The 16,232-nt window shown below is 43.0% G+C and overlaps 1 protein-coding gene across 2 annotated transcripts in view; it reads left to right on the top strand.

The window, feature by feature from the left end:
* Window positions 1–16,232, top strand: part of LOC132216086 (zinc finger protein 883-like) — a 681,654-nt gene that overhangs the window by 639,689 nt on the left and 25,733 nt on the right. The window lies entirely within an intron of this gene.

Raw genomic sequence — 16,232 nt, 5'->3', positions numbered from 1 at the left:
TCTTCGTTTTTCCATCAAAGAATTTATTATTAGGTTGTAGAAATGGAACTAAAGGTTGTATGTTTATTTTGAATCCTGAAACTTTTCTGAATTTAATTCTTTATTCTTCTTTTATCTTCACCCAAACAGTGAGGATATTCCCCCCCCCCCCCTTTTTTTTTGAGAGAGTGGGAGACAGGGAGAGAGAGAGAAAGAGAAACATCGATTGGCTGCCTCTCACATGTGCCTCTACTGTGAGTGGGGATGGGACCTGGAATGGAACCCTAGCCCTCCAGTGCACAAGCCAGCACTGTCATCAGTGAAGCACAGTGGCTAGGGATATTTATTTATTCTTGGATTTATTTATTTATTTATTTATTTATTTATTTATTTATTTATTTATGTAAGTAAATATATTTTTTATTTCCTAGAGCAGAAGTCGGCAAACTCATTAGTCAACAGAACCAAATATCAACAGTACTTCTTCAAAATAGACTCGCCCAGGCCGAAAAGCGACTTCTGCGCATGGGCCACGAAGTTTCAATCGCAGTGTACGTGCGCGTCCACACGTGGTATTGGGGAAGAACCACAGTCAAGGCGCCAAAGAGCCGCATGTGGCTCCCGAGCAGCAGTTTCCCTACCACAGTCCTAGAGGAACAAAAGAGAGAACAAAAATATCAGTGATGAAAGGGAGAGAGTAATTGATCAACTGCCTCCTACACAACCCCCACTGGTGATGGAGCTCGCAACCAGTGTAGGTGTCCTAACAAGGAATCGAATTGTGATCTAGTTCATGAGTCAATCCACAATCAGTGAGACATACTTTGCAGCATTTATTTATTGATTGCAGAGACAGAAAGGGAGACAGAGAAAGGAAGAGAGTGAAGCATTGATGGCTTTTGTACCCATCTATGCATTCATTCGTTTTCCCCTACATGTGCCCTGATAGGGGATCAAACCCACAACCTTGGGGCATCAGGACCACACACTCAACAACTGAGCCACCTGGACAGGATTCTAAATTTGTTTGTTTGTTTGTTTGTTTGTTTTTTAATTAAATCTTTATTGTTCAGATTATTACATTTGTTCCTTTTTTTTTCCCCCCCATAACTCCCCTCCTCCCAGTTCCCGCCCCACCCTCCGCCCTCACTCCCCACCCACTGTCCTCATCCATAGGTGCACGATTTTTGTCCAGTCTCTTCCCGCATCTCCCACACCCCTTTCCCCCGCAAGAATAGTCAGTCCATTCCCTTTCTATGTCCCTGATTCTGTTATAATCAACAGTTCATTCTGTTCATCAGATTATTTATTCACTTGATTCTTAGATTCACTTGTTCATAGATGCATATTTGTTGTTCATAATTTGTATCTTTACCTTTTTCTTCCTCTTCCTCTTCTTAAAGGATACCTTTCAGCATTTCATATAATCCTGGTTTGGTGGTGATGAACTCCTTTAGCTTTTCCTTATCTGTGAAGCTCTTTATCTGACCTTCAATTCTGAATGATAGCTTTGCTGGATAAAGTAATCTTGGTTGTAGGTTCTTGGTATTCATCACTTTGAATATTTCTTGCCACTCCCTTCTGGCCTGCAAAGTTTCTGTTGAGAAATCAGCTGACAGTCGTATGGGTATTCCCTTGTAGGTAACTGAGTTTCTTTCTCTTGCTGTTTTTAAGATTCTCTCTTTATCTTTTGCTCTTGGCATTTTAATTATGATGTGTCTTGGTGTGGTCCTCTTTGGATTCCTTTTGTTTGGGGTTCTCCGCGCTTCTTGGACCTGTAAGTCCATTTCTTTCACCAGGTGGGGGAAGTTTTCTGTCATTATTTCTTCAAATAGGTTTTCAATATCTTGCTCTCTCTCATCTTCTGGCACCCCTATAATTCTGATGTTGGTACGCTTGAAGCTGTCCCAGAGGCTCCTTACACTATCCTTGCATTTTTGGATTCTTTTTTCATTTTGCTTTTCCGGTTGGATGTTTTTTGCTTCCTCGCATTTCAAATCATTGACTTGATTCTTGCGCTCCTCTGGTCTGCTGTCGGGCGTCTGTATAATATTCGTTATTTCAGTCTGTGTGTGCTTAATTTCTAGTTGGTTCCCCAATATAAGATCGAGGGTCTTATTAGTTTTCGTGTAGATCTCATTAAGTTTATCGGCAGCTTCTAAACAGTTCTTGAGAGACCTTAAAAGTGTGGTTCTGAACTCTATTTCTTCCATTGACAATTTTGTCCTGTTTCTTTGTCTCCGCATTTTGTTATGCTTCCTTGGTGCACCCCCTAGTGGTCTTTGTTCACAGTCTTATAGATAAATCTTGATTGTTGTAGCTAATTCCAGGGAGGGTTTGACCTCCAGGCCAAGTGGCTATGAGAATCAGCTGTGTCAGCAGTGAGAGAACTTCTGTCCTCTAGGGAGGTGCTAATCTAGCCTTTGCCTGAGGCTATCCGGCAAATGGTTCTGCGCTGGGCTTGGGCGGCGCGGGTCGCACAGGATCAACAGGGTGGGCCAGAGAGAGCAGTTATGGCGGCTCTCAGTCCTGTCCCAAGGGGCTCTGCCTCTCTGAGTCCCAGCACCCGCTGCAAAGCTGGGAGAGAAAGCTGCACTCGCTCTGACCGAAGCCAGACAGTCCCGCTTCTCCCGTTTGAGTCTGGGTCCCTAAAGACTTGCCCGGATCTGGTGCTCAGAGTCTGCGACTCCCTCCCGATTGAAAACAACAACCGCGCCCTCCGCTGCCAGCCCGCTCTGCGCACTCCGCACCTCAGAATTTGACTTCAGCACTGCGCCTCCTCTGAGTGTCCGTATGCGTTTCTCTTTCCTCCTAGTTGTAGGACTTCCACTCAGCCAGCTTTCCTGTGGTTCTGGGTGATGTCCCTTCCGTTTTTTGGTTTCACTTTTTTCTGAATTTGTTTGTTAATTTCAGGAGCTCATAGTGGGATTTTGACAAATTTCTCTATGGAGGGTCATGTTGTCTCCTAACATCAACATCTCTTATGATGCATTGTGGTCCATAGTGACAGGTATAATGTCTTATCTTTCATTTCTTTTTTTACTTATTTGAGGCTTGCTTTTGTTCGTTTGTTTTTGCTTAGTGCAGGTAACGGCTTGCACATTTTTATATCTTTTTTTAAAATATACCTTTTAGGTATTCCGTTCTTTTGTCTTAATCTCTCTTTTATCTATGTTTGTTCTAATATTTATGGTTTCTTTCCTTTGAAACCTTTGGTTTACTTTCCTGTTGTGATTCTAGTTTCCTGAGGTGCCGTTTTAGGTTCTTTGAGATTTTTTGTGACAATGTAGGCATTTTTCTCTATAAAAATTCTCCTTAGAATTACATATTTTTTTTCTCTTTTTAAAAACTTACTTTATTGATTTTTTACACAGAGGAAGGGAGAGAGAGGGATAGAGAGAAACATCTATGATAGGGAAACATGGATTCAGCTGCCTCCTGCGCACTCCCTACTGGGGATGTGCCCGCAACCACGGTACATGCCCTTGACCGAAATTGAACCTGGAACCCTTCAGTTCTCAAGCCAACGCTCTATCCACTGAACCAAACCAGTTAGGGCTACATTTTTGGAATGTTATACATAAGCTTTGGTAGGTTGTCTTGTTATTTACTTTGCCTCTAGACTTTTTGAGATCTCACTTTTTTTTTTTTTTTTTTTTTTGGTTACCCTGAAAGTCTTATGTCTTTATTTGTTATTCCTTTTACATAGAGAGGAAGGGAAATGGGGGGAGAGAGATGAAGGAAAAACATCAATCGGCTGCCATCTGCACAGTTGAAAACCAGCTATGCAACCCACGTTCTGATATGTGCCCTAACTGGGAATTGAACCCTCGACCCTTCAGTGCAGAGGAAGCTGCTCCAACCAACTGAGTCACACTGGCCCGGGCATTGTGTGGTTTTTTGAAACAAAAAATCCAGGTTTTTGGAGAACCGGCCATTAGGATCAATGACAGCAGAAGCACAGTGGCTCATAGTGGTATCGCTGACCCTTTATTTTCATTTTTTATTTACAATATATTTTTATTGATTTCAGATAGCAAGAAAGAGGGAGAGAGAGAGAAACATCAGTGATGAGAGAGAATCATTAATTGGCTGACTCCCGCATGCCCACCAGCTGGGACAGAGCCTGCAACCCGGTCATGCGCCCTTGACCTGAATCGAACCTGGCACCCCTAAGTCCACAAACGGATGCTTTATCCACTGAGCCCAACCGGCTATGGCTGACCCTCTTTTTAAAAAATATATTTTTATTAATTTCTGAGAGGAAGTGGGGGGAGAGAGAGAGAGAACCAATCATGAGAAAGTGTCACTGATCAGTTCCCTCCTGTATGCCCCCTCCTGGGGACTGAACCCACAAAAAACTGGGCATGTGCCCTTGAATGGAATGGAACCTTGGACCTTTCAGTAGACAGGCTGACACTCTATCCACTGAGCAAACCAGCTAGGGCTGACACTTCCTTTATTTATGTTTGTATTTATTTATTTAGTTAGTTATTATTAACCGTGTTTTTGCCCTTAGTTATCTTCAAATGTGTTTGCTCACCCAGTTTCCTGTCATCTTTTTTATGCAGTTGTCCTTATTTGATATTATTCTGTATTACTGTTTGTCTCATGGTACTCTTATTCCCATTTCCTCTGGGATTTTTTTTCATGGATAGCTGTCTACTTACTCTGGGATGGGGAAATATTCTCTTTCTCTGATTCTACCATCTTGCTGATGTCACTCACATAAGTCTTTTGCCTGTGATCCCATTTGTCGTTTGTTTTTCTACGACAGTGCTGACCATACCTCATTTTAGTTTTTCTTTTAAGATTTGCATCATTTATCTCATATTTTTCCCTCTCTCTTTTTTCCCGCTAGGACTGTGGTAGGCAAACTGTGGCTTGCAAGCCACATGCGGCTCTTTTGCCCCTTGAGCGGTTCTTCCCCAATACCACGTGTGGGCGCGCATGTATAGTGACTGAAACTTCATGGCCCATGCGTGAAGCTATGGCTCAACTTGGGTTTAAGAGGCAAAATCTTTTGTGCATCACAGGAGAAACATAACTTTATCAATGACAGGGTAGACCCAGAGGCAGTCTTGCCTTGGTGAAGGACTCTGGGGGCGGTTTTCATGTCTGGGCTCTCTTAGGTTCATAACTAGGAAGCCATTTTGATCAACAATGTTTTGTTACCATGGCCCATTCCTCACCCAATTCTTCTTTTTGCTTAATGTTGACACTTTTCACTTTTAGTAGCGATCATTCTACTTGGATTCCAAGCCCATGGATATCCTTAACCTCTTTAAACTTTGCACTTCTACCTCTATCACACATCTCGGCTTTACTGCACTCCAGTGTTGTTGCATGCTTGCAGATCCTTAGAGTGCACCCGTATTATATTGAGGCGGAACATCACGTGCTTTACTATATTGACATTTTATGGGTTTGAACACATTAAAATTATTTTACACGGACTCATATCGCCAGCATGAAAGGTCCTAAAGGATGCCATTTGTGGAGTAATAACGAGCAGACCCTGCCTCTCTTCTTTTTGTGCCAGCCTATGCTTCTGTCCTCCCTTGGTGAGATTTTCCTCATCCAGTGACCTTTTGGGACATGTTGTATGTAACAGCCATTTCCTGAGAGTCTCACTGACTTGTCATGAAAATCGTATTGAATCCTGTCCAGTTGTGACATAAACAATTGTGGTGAAGATATTCTGTTTTTATCAGGACAACATGCACTTCATCTACGTTTCTTTTCTTCAGGTTGCTGCTGTGAAGCAGAGAATGTGGAGGCAACGACTGAACAGAAGGTTTCTGTAAGAGTGTCACAGGCAAGGAATCCCAAGTTAGCCTTGTCTTCCCAGAAGAGCCACCCCTGTGAAAGTTGTGGGGTGGTCTTGGGAAACATTTTCCACGTGATGGAGCTGCAGGGAACACAACACGGAAAGATGCTGTTGAGGTGTGGGGCGTGTGCAAAAAGATTTTATTTCCGTGCAAAATTTCACCAGCAGCATATGAGAGAGAAGTCTTTCATTAGAGGTGTGGACAGGATCTCACTTGCAAACAGTTGCAATTTCAATGTGTCCCAGAATCATTTCACATGCAGGGATGTACGGCAGGGTGTCCTTACGGGGTCAGGACATCTCCATCTAAAGGCTACTCAGACCAGGGACAGTCCAAGTGCAATTTCGACGTGCGCAATGACATTTCAAAGGAGAAAAAATTATTTCAGCAGAAAAGAATGTAAGAAAGAAGTTAGTTGCAATCACACGTTTATTCAGGGAAAAGGTGTCCATCTTGGAAGTGCGTGTTGTGTGTCCTCTGAATGTGGAAAATATTTTACCAAATTTTCTAGCTTTTATTATCAACAGAGAGGTCACACTGGAGAAAAGCCTTGTAAATGCAGGGAATGTGGGAAAGTTTACACCGGTAGCACTGAACTGGGTTGTCATCAGAGAGTGCACACTGGAAAAAGGGCATATCACTGCAGTGAGTGTGGGAAATCTTTTAGCCGGAGCGATGCCCTCCATTATCATCAGATGGATCATACAGGAGAAAAGCCTTATAAATGCAGTGAATGTGGAAAATCTTTTAAAACTGGAAATGTTTTCCGATGTCATCAGAGAATACACACTGGAGAAAAGCCTTATCAATGCAGTGAATGTGGGAAATCTTTTGCATGGAGCGATGCCCTTCGTTCTCATCAGAGAGTTCACACTGGAGAAAAGCCTTATCAATGCAGTGAATGTGGGAAATCTTTTACCCAGCTCACTAACCTTCGTTCTCATCAGAGAGTTCATACCGGAGAAAAGCCTTATCAATGCAGTGAATGTGGGAAATCTTTTACCCAGAGCTCTGGCCTTCATTGTCATCAGACAGTTCATACGGGAGAAAAGCCTTATAAATGCAGTGAATGCGGGAAATCTTTTACCCAGCTCACTAAACTTCGTTATCATCAGAGAGTTCATACGGGAGAAAAGCCTTATCAATGCAGTGAATGTGGAAAATCTTATAAAAGCCGAAATGGTCTCCAATATCATCAGAGAGTTCACAATGGGGAAAGCCATCCTGAGTGCAATTAATATGTGGTATCTCCCAGCCTAATTTCTAAATTCGTTCTCCGCATAAGATTGCAAAGGTGAGGAATTTCTTAGATGTGTAGGAAATGTAGTTTCTTAGTTAGGACTTAACAATAGTACAAGAAAATTCGTGAATCCTCATTTTTCTGAATTGTATCTCATACATTTAATCACCTATATTCTGTAAAGTTCCCATAAGTGTTTTTGCTGTTGTGTTTCTGTGTTTTTACATTAGAACACTATGTAATTATGTTGCACATTCTAACATACAGAGATGTCTTGCCAGATCTATGTCAGTGCATATTTCTGTTGCTGAAGGCAACAACCACCTATAAGGCCTCAACAGATGGCATCAATCACCATCCTCATGTGCCCAGGAAAGCTAAGTCTGTTGTCTAATTTGTTGACAGAAATGAGGAATACCTGAGCCCTTAGTTCTTTCTTCTTCCCCTGTCATGTGTTGCCATATATGACTCGTTACTGTTGTGCCCATAAACATAATGTTGCAGAAGAACTGCCATTTTCAGGCACACACTTTCCCTAGATGCTAATGATGAGTTTATAGAGTGCGGAAGTCATCAATGGGAGGACTGCCAGACTCAGGTTTGTTTCTTTGCAAAATAACGAAGGCTTTTTCCTGAGACGTCTTTAATCTTGTGTGCGCTTTTTATTGTGTGGGTTAGTTTATAAGAAAATCTGGGCTCTCCAAGCATGGTGATGTGCAAAACTTTTTTTTTTAAATATATTTTATTGATTTTTTACAGAGAGGAAGGGAGAGAGATAGAGTTAGAAACATCGATGAGAGAGAAACATCGATCAGCTGCCTCCTGCACACCTCCTACTGGGGATGTGCCCGCAACCCAGGTACATGCCCTTAATCGGAATCGAACCTGGGACCTTTCAGTCTGCAGGCCTACGGTCCATCCACTGAGCCAAACTGGTTTCGGCAACAAAACTTTTATGTGGTCTCAAACATTTTTGGCCTTGAGGGAAGATCATGGTGCAGAAATTACCTCAGCAGTTTTTGCAAAATTTACACTGCTACCCATAATTTTCCAGGAAACACTGTGGACTCTCTGGTCCGCATGTTAAGATGGATGCTTAGTGACACAGAGGTCACTCCAAAGAGGGGGTAGCTGTGACCACCTCAGTTATGTCTCGGAGCATGAATTCTTTTTTTCTTGTTTGCAAGGGATGCCAATACATGTGAAGGGAATCTCTTGCCCAGGTCTTGCAGAGGGCCACGTGCCCTAGTGCCCTAATGCCTACAATTTCACTGTTGATGGTCACTGGTTTGAAGACCAGAACGGTAATGGGAAACCCTTTCACTCTAGAGACACTGACGTAATTGTTGTGTTGGAAGCCAATTCCAGCATGTCAGCAGGGATGAATCACCTGGAAATGGCTGAGGGCATTTTCCCAAACCTGAAAACGATGCATAAAGTGATTGCTTGCTGCTAGACAGCTGAGGGCATTTCAGTCTACATGTTATTGCCTCCTGCTGGCCAAACACCTGAACAACTGAAGGCAATTCCTCCAATCTGACAATGGATTCTGTATACCAAACCCTGGCCTTTGATGAATATCTGCTTTGCCTTAGGACAATTTGTGTTAATAAAAAGCAAGGGGTCCTGAGACAAGAGAGAACTTGGTTTCTTTAGCCAAGCTCCTCTGGCCCCCAAATGCCTTCCAAAGTTATGTTTGTCTCTGGAATCTTTCAGAATTTACACACAGCGCCTTCTCCAGATTCCTGAACCCTTCTACTAGGTGGATTAAAACCACTGGCATTGTTGGACCAGACTTCAGCCCATTAGATGAAATGGTCCTCATCTAACTGTGTATCCAGGAATTATTTTGAGGAAAAGACTATAAGAGCTGTGTGTACACCGATCTGAGGGACTCTAGGCATGTTTATTTTCTGTGGAGCAGTCATTGTCATTGATTATAATCAAGATGTTTTGTGGCTCCTGTAGCTTCTCAGATGTTCCCATCAGAGCCACTGGCAGCAAAACAAAGGTGGAGACAAAGGTTGTCTTTTGTCCAGGGATGTGACTTTTGTGGGTTTGGGTGAAAGTTCTTCATTGTTTGTTACATTTTCTGTGACTGAGATGAGACTCTCGCCCAGAGGGCATAAGGATAGGGATTGAATATAGAATTGACAAAGCTGTTTTTCCAAAATAGGTGAACATACATTTCTTTTATCTTGAACCATTTTTTGACAGCTGTAATGAGTAAATTACATGTGTTAAGTTTAGTGTTTCATAAATCTTGACAGGTGCATGAAACTGAAACCATCCTTATAGTCATAATACTGACCATATCTCTAACTGTGTAGTTGCTTCCTGACCTCATTTAATCTGTCCCTGTTCTTCAGAGCTTTCCTAGTAACCATGGATTTACATTCCATTTTACTAGAAAACTTGGCTTTTTCTTAGGATTTTTCTGCTTTAATTTATATTTCATAAAATCTTGGAGATTTACTAAAGATCCAAGATTAGTAACTCATCTCTTTTTTTGATAGATATTCTTTTTGATGTTGTTAATCCTCACCTGGGAATATTTGCCCATCGATTTTTAGAGTGAGTGGGAATGACAGTGAGAAACATCGATGTGAGAGAAACACATCGATCGGTTGCCTCCTGCATGCCATGACCAGGGCCCTAGCTGGGAAGGAGTCTTCATCCAAGGTGCATACCTTTGACCGGAATCAAACCTGGGACCCTTTGGTCTGCAGGCCTATGCTCTATCCAGAGACAAACCAGCTAGTGCTCTGGTATATGTTCTTATCTTTGAATATATCACCACAATGTCCATTTTTATAAGTATTTGGTTATTTCTAATAAAGCTAGTACAAACATTTCTGTACAATTCTTTATGTGGATATAAGTGTTATTTACCTTTGTTAGTTGGACAGCCCTGAAGGCTCCCAGAGTGCGGGCACAGCTGGGGCTGATGGGCCCCCCTGAGTGCATGAACTTCGTTCACTGGGCCTCTAGTATAAAGATATTCCGTAATTTTGTCATTCAACTCTAAATTGAACCCCTGTGCTTATGCCCTCTGGGTGAGAGTCTCATACAATTTTATTTAATAGTATTTTTTGTAAGAATTTATGGTGAGCATTTTCTCAGAAGTCTTAAATGCTTTTTTTTTGTATTAGAATAATATGTGTTAATATTTTTTCCTTTATAATAAATATTTATTTTATTTTATTTTTTTTAAATATATTTTATTGATTTTTCACAGAGAGGAAGGGAGAGAGATAGAGGGAGTTAGAAACATCGATGAGAGATACATCGATCAGCCGCCTCCTGCACATCCCCCACCAGGGATGTGCCCGCAACCCAGGTACATGCCCCTGACCAGAATCGAACCCGGGACCTCCCAGTCCACAGTCTGACGCTCTATCCACTGAGCCAAACCGGTTTCGGCTATAATAAATACTTTAATTGATTTTAAAAAACATTTCCATTGATTTCATAGAGCAAGGGAGAGGGAGCAAGAGTTAGGAACATGAACTTTGAGAGCACAGCTGGCATGGCTCAGTGGTTCCAAGTGCACTTAAGAATCAGGAGGTCACGTTTCCATTCACAGTCAGAGAGGATGCCTGTGCCTTGGCTAAATCCGTAGTGTGGGGCATGCAGGAGGCAGTTGATCAATGATTCTCTCTCAGCATTGGTTGTTGTTTTTTCTCTCTCCCCATCTCCTTTGAACTCCTGCCTCTTCCTGCAGAGACATTCCCAGGACAGGCACTTCTCATGCCCTGAAACCCACAAGCACCTTTGTCTTTGGGTGCATTTTAGTGAGAAATGGGACCTAGAAGAAGCCACTGACTATGCTGCAGGGAGGCAGGTGGTGTTGGCATTCAGGTCTCATTGTGGTGTGGTCCCACCTGGGCATCTCCAGCAGACACACTAGGGCTCCCTGAATCTCAGTGGCTGAATGTGAGATGCAGATGATTGATGGCGCTTACCCTGGCCTTCCCGGATCAATCAAGTAACAAGCTGAGTACTTGTTGTCCGGATTCCATGGATAGATATTTATGCATTTTCTCTTAATTTTCACAACAACCTGGACAAGTGGAAACTCCTATCAAATTGCTGAGAACATTCAGTATCTGAGAAATTAAGTGAACTCTCCAAGTTTACACCCAGACAAGTGTCAGATTTAAGGGGCTGAATTTTTTTTGAAAAAAGATTTTATTGATTTTTTACAGAGAGGAAGGGAGCAGGATAGAGAGTTAGAAACATCTATGAGAGAAAAACATCCATCAGCCGCCCCCTGCGCGCGCGCGCGCGCGCGCGCACACACACACACACACACACACACACACACACACACCCCACTGGGGATATGCCCGCAACCAAGGTACATGCCCTTGACTGGAATTGAACCTGGGACTCTTTAGTCCACAGGCCGATGCTCTAGCCACTGACCCAAACTGGTCAGGGCATCAAGGGGCTGGACTTTAACCATTATTTTCTGCAGCGTCAGACACAGTCCGTACCTCAGATGTGCAGCCCTCACTGGAGCAGGTACAGTCTGAGGACCAGGGTGGCTCAGCTGCAGCTCCTGTTTCCATGGTTGCAGTTATGCTTTTCCTCCCACACCCTGTACACCTCAGAGCACTTACCCTTGGCCTCTCCGTGTTCAGGGGAACGCCATCATTTCTCAGCTGCAGTGATTTCTCCAGGGGAACCTTCTTTCAGAGTGAGCTGCTGTTTGTCTGCCTTCCCTTTGATCCCAGCAGTCGGTTTGACCCCCAGGAGACCTGGGTAATTAGTGCTTTGTCTCTGCACCTTGCCCTGTGTGTTGGGTGTCATGCTGTGATGCCATCCACTGTGATGAATTTCTTGCCTCAGTTTGACCCTCCAGATAATGTTCCTATGTGGCAGTGACATTCACCCTGCAGGAGTGAATACAATTGGACAGGAATTTGGGGACGTAATATGGAAGTGCTGCTGGAGTCCTACATGATCCTGGGCTCATTGGACGGGTGCTCACCTCCTATTCATGATAGGACCCCTGCCATGTGATTCTCTCCTGTATTCCCTACTGGCTGAATGAGACAATGGCTCTCACCATGTTTCCCTGCAGCCCGGATCATGTTCTGGTCTCATGTCCTTCTCTCCATTCACCTGTGTCTGCACCCTGGGTCTTTGGTTTGGAACAGAGTCCTTTTGAGTACAAGCCCTCACCGCAGTGCACAGCACACTGGGCCACAACTGAGGTTCTTACTCTGCTTTTCCGGACAATCCATCCTAACTGGCCACACCCCACATTTTCTGAATGGAGGTGAAGGTGGCTTTTCAGATGATGGTGTTTGCCATTTTGGCCAGTTACTGTTTTTCTGAGTCATTTCCATATATACAACAGGTATACATGTTAGTAAATTTTTTATGGTTTTTCAACCTATATTTTATCAGTTTAATTTTCAGGCCAACTAAAGATCCTAGAAAAGAAGAAGGAAATATTATTTTGCCTTGACACTCTCATTGCCTTCATCTTTCATAGTCACTCCTCTTAACTTCTTAGAAGAAAGGAATACCCTTAGGGTTTGGGCTGTGGTGCTGGCTGGGAAAGATTTCACACCAACAAGAAGTCACGCAGCGGGAAAGTTAATTTTACTTTCCAAGGGACGAAAGGGCCAAGTATTGCCAGTCACTACAGGGCAAGGAAGGAAGTGTGGCTTCTGCTCTTCAGCAGTGGCTGGGTTTTTTTGTTTTTTTGTTTTTAAATATATTTTATTGATTTTTTTACAGAGAGGAAGGGAGAGGGATAGAGAGTTAGAAACATCGGTCAGAGAGAAACATCAATCTGCCTCCGCCTGCACACTCCCTACTGGGGATGTACTGGCAACCAAGGTACATGCCCTTGACCGGAATTGAACCTGGGACCCTTGAGTCCACAGGCTGATGCTCTATCCACTGAGTGAAACCGGTTAGAGCTCAGCAGTGGCTGTTGCTAAGGGACAAGGAATGGAGGGCCTTGGGCTGAGCTGAAGTTGAGTAGCTATGAGGGGCTGTCTTTAAAAGTTACAGTTTGTTTACTTTCCAGAAGACAGTATTCCAGATGCGCTACGGAGGTTTCTTATCAGTATTTTCCCAAGCCTATAACATATGACGAGAGCAACAGCTACGAAGAGGTCAAAAGAGGCTTGTTTGAAGGGAAGGAAACTTTCTACTAACTAGAGACGCCTTGGTCCAAAATTTCCCAGAGGTGTGACAACAGTAGGAGAGAGGGGTCTGTAAGACTGAAGCATTGAGAGTAGCTTATCTTGTTCAGCAGTTTGAACAGAGGAGCTGTTTGAATTAGAGGAGCCAACAATCTTTCAGTTTAATTAGCAGCTGCTTCTGCTAAATTGTGGAAGGCCACAGCGAAGAAACAGACCTTTTTCTTGTCCTTACAAATACCTCCACCACAGTTAGAACCTAAGGCTTTACTGACCTGAAGAGTGACTCCTTCTAGGAGACCAAATAAAGGGACACCAGCAATACTGGAGGCATTGTGTTCAGGAGGACATCAGCAATGGGTCCCAGAGTTAATAAACCACTCATTGAATTTCCTCCTCAACCCACAGGCTCTAACTCCCCAGTATGGACAAAAATGATGCCACACAGTAAACCTAGCAAGCTCAGGGAGCCTGGCATGGCACGCTCAATCTTGAAAACTCAGAGGCTAAAACTAACCATATAGGATGCTTTGAAGTCAAGACTTTCCAAGTAAAAGCTAGTCACCTGGGTATGTATGTACTAGCCTCTTTTTTGTTTGTTTTTGCAAAGGACAAATTTCACCTTACTGAACCTGTCGTCTTTTTGCATCTGGGATGACATACCTTTGGATTTTTACGGACATTTCTGTTTCACAGACTGCTAAGAGAACAATCTCCTAACGCAGAAGATCACAGAGCCCCAATTATTATTGCTCTCTCGGGTTAAATATTAACTGTTAACTAATCAATAAATATGTAAAAATAAGTGTGTGTCTATTTTTTATTGTTTACCCAATACCAGGCATTTCTCTCCTTAGCTCTCTAATTTATCACCAGTTAATGTCATGTAATCCCCTTAAGTCTTCTCCTTTGATTCTAATGTATAAAAAAGGTGCGAAACTGCCATTCTCCTGGAAACTGCCATTCTACTCAACCTGTTGTTATTTTCCTTCCTGGCAAATGTCACTGACTAGGGTCAAATAAACTAAGAAAAATGCTCAACAGGTTTGGACATTTCTTACATCACCAAAAACAATTCACTCATGGAAAGCAGGAGAAGGTTACATGGAGGGGTGTCAGCATTTCCAGGGACTCAACTGACGGAAGACAGATTTATAAACACAAATGTAGAGCAGACCCAGAACCCAGCAAGCTAGAGCTCTCCCCTTGCTTTCAGAGAAGAAAATGCTCAAGGTCCAGGTGAATTTGTTTTCATTGGGTGTGTGCATGTTTTTAATCCTTACCTGAGGATGTTTCTTTTTACCCTCCCCAACTTTTCTTCTGAGATTCTGCAGTAATTTCCATGCTTCCATGTCTCCTAATCCACTCCATCAGTTTTTTGTTCATTAAATTCCAAATGTGAGTGCGAGCAAGTGATACTGTCTTTCTCTGACTGACTTATTTCACTTAGCTTGATGCCCTCCAGGTCCTTCCATACTGTGTGAAAGGGTACGAGATTCTCCTTTTTTAATGCTGCATAGTATTCCATGGTGTAAATATACCACAGTTTTTTATCCACTCAATTAATGATGGGTACCTAGGCAGTTTCCAGACCTTTCCTATTGTAAATTGCTATGAACAGAGGGGTGCATACTTTCTATCTGATTGTTTCAGGTTTCTTAGGATATATTCCTAGAGGTAGAATCACCGGATCAAATGCCAGTTCCATACTAAATTTTTTGCAAAAACTCCAAACTGATTTCCATAATGGCTGTAGAAGTTTGCATTCCAGCAGTGAAATGGGTTCCCTTTTTTCCACATCCTCCCCAGCACTTGTGCCTTATTTTTTAAAAATATATTTTTTTATTGATTTTTTACAGAGAGGAAGGGAGAGCGATATAGAGTGAGAAACATCCATGAGAGAGGAACATCGATCAGCTGCCTCCTGCATACCCCCTACTTGGGATGTGCCGCAATCAAGGTACATGCCCTTGACCGGAATCAAACCTAGGACTCTTCAGTCCACAGGCTGATGCTCTAGCCCAGCTGTGGGCAAACTACGCCCCGCTGGCCGGATCCCGCCCATTTGAAAAGAATAAAACTAAAAAAAAGACCGTACCCTTTTATGTAATGTTGTTTACTTTGAATTTATATGAGTTCACACAAACACTCCATCCATGCTTTTGTTCCAGCCCTCCGGTCCATTTTAAGAACCCATTGTGGCCCTCGAGTCAAAAAGTTTGCCCACCCCTGCTCTAGCCACTGAGCCAAACTGGTCAGGGCATCCTTTGTTTATTTGCTGATGACAGCCATTCTAGCAGTGGTGAGGTGATATCTAATTGTTGCTTTAATTTGCATCTCTCTAGTGATCAGTCACTTTGAGCATTTTTTCACATGTCTCTTGGACATCTTCTCCACATGGCAGCCCAGGCAGAGCTGACACTTCTGGTGGCATCAGAAGCAGATGCTCTTAAGTATGAGTGTCTGTTTTGTGACATAAACTTTGTATAATGGATTCAACGGAGGCAGGTTGAGGCAGTTAGAGACTTGAACAACCTCCTCCAGCTACATATGGCCTGAGGGAGACACATGCCAAAAGTCATGAATGAACAAACTATGATTGCCATTCAGAAAGAGCAGGTCCTGCCCTGACCGGTTTGGCTCAGTGGATAGAGCGTCGGCCTGCGGACTGAAGGGTCCCAGGTTTGATTCTGGCCAAGGTCATGTACCTCCGTTGCGGGCACATCCCCAGTGGGGGGTGTGCAAGAGGCATCTGATCAATGTTTCTCTCTCATCGATGTTTCTACCTCTCTATCCCTCTCCCTTCCTCTCTGTAAAAAAATCAATAAAATATATTTAAAAAAGAAAGAAAGAAAGAAAGAGCAGGTCTTGTAAGAAAAATATTTAAAACCAGCCACAGGTGCATTAGAAAGAAACTTGCCCCCGAGGTCACCTCCACTGAAGGCGCTAGAGGACCCCTAGTATACTTGGTGTATTTTGGGCTATTTGCCCCTGAATCCAGTCCTTTAGTCAACTCAG

Source organism: Myotis daubentonii, chromosome 15 (assembly GCF_963259705.1).
Source record: "Myotis daubentonii chromosome 15, mMyoDau2.1, whole genome shotgun sequence".
Classification (NCBI taxonomy): Eukaryota; Metazoa; Chordata; class Mammalia; order Chiroptera; family Vespertilionidae; genus Myotis; species Myotis daubentonii.
Note: the sequence above shows the minus strand (reverse complement) of the source record. Positions and strands in the feature narration are given on the sequence as shown.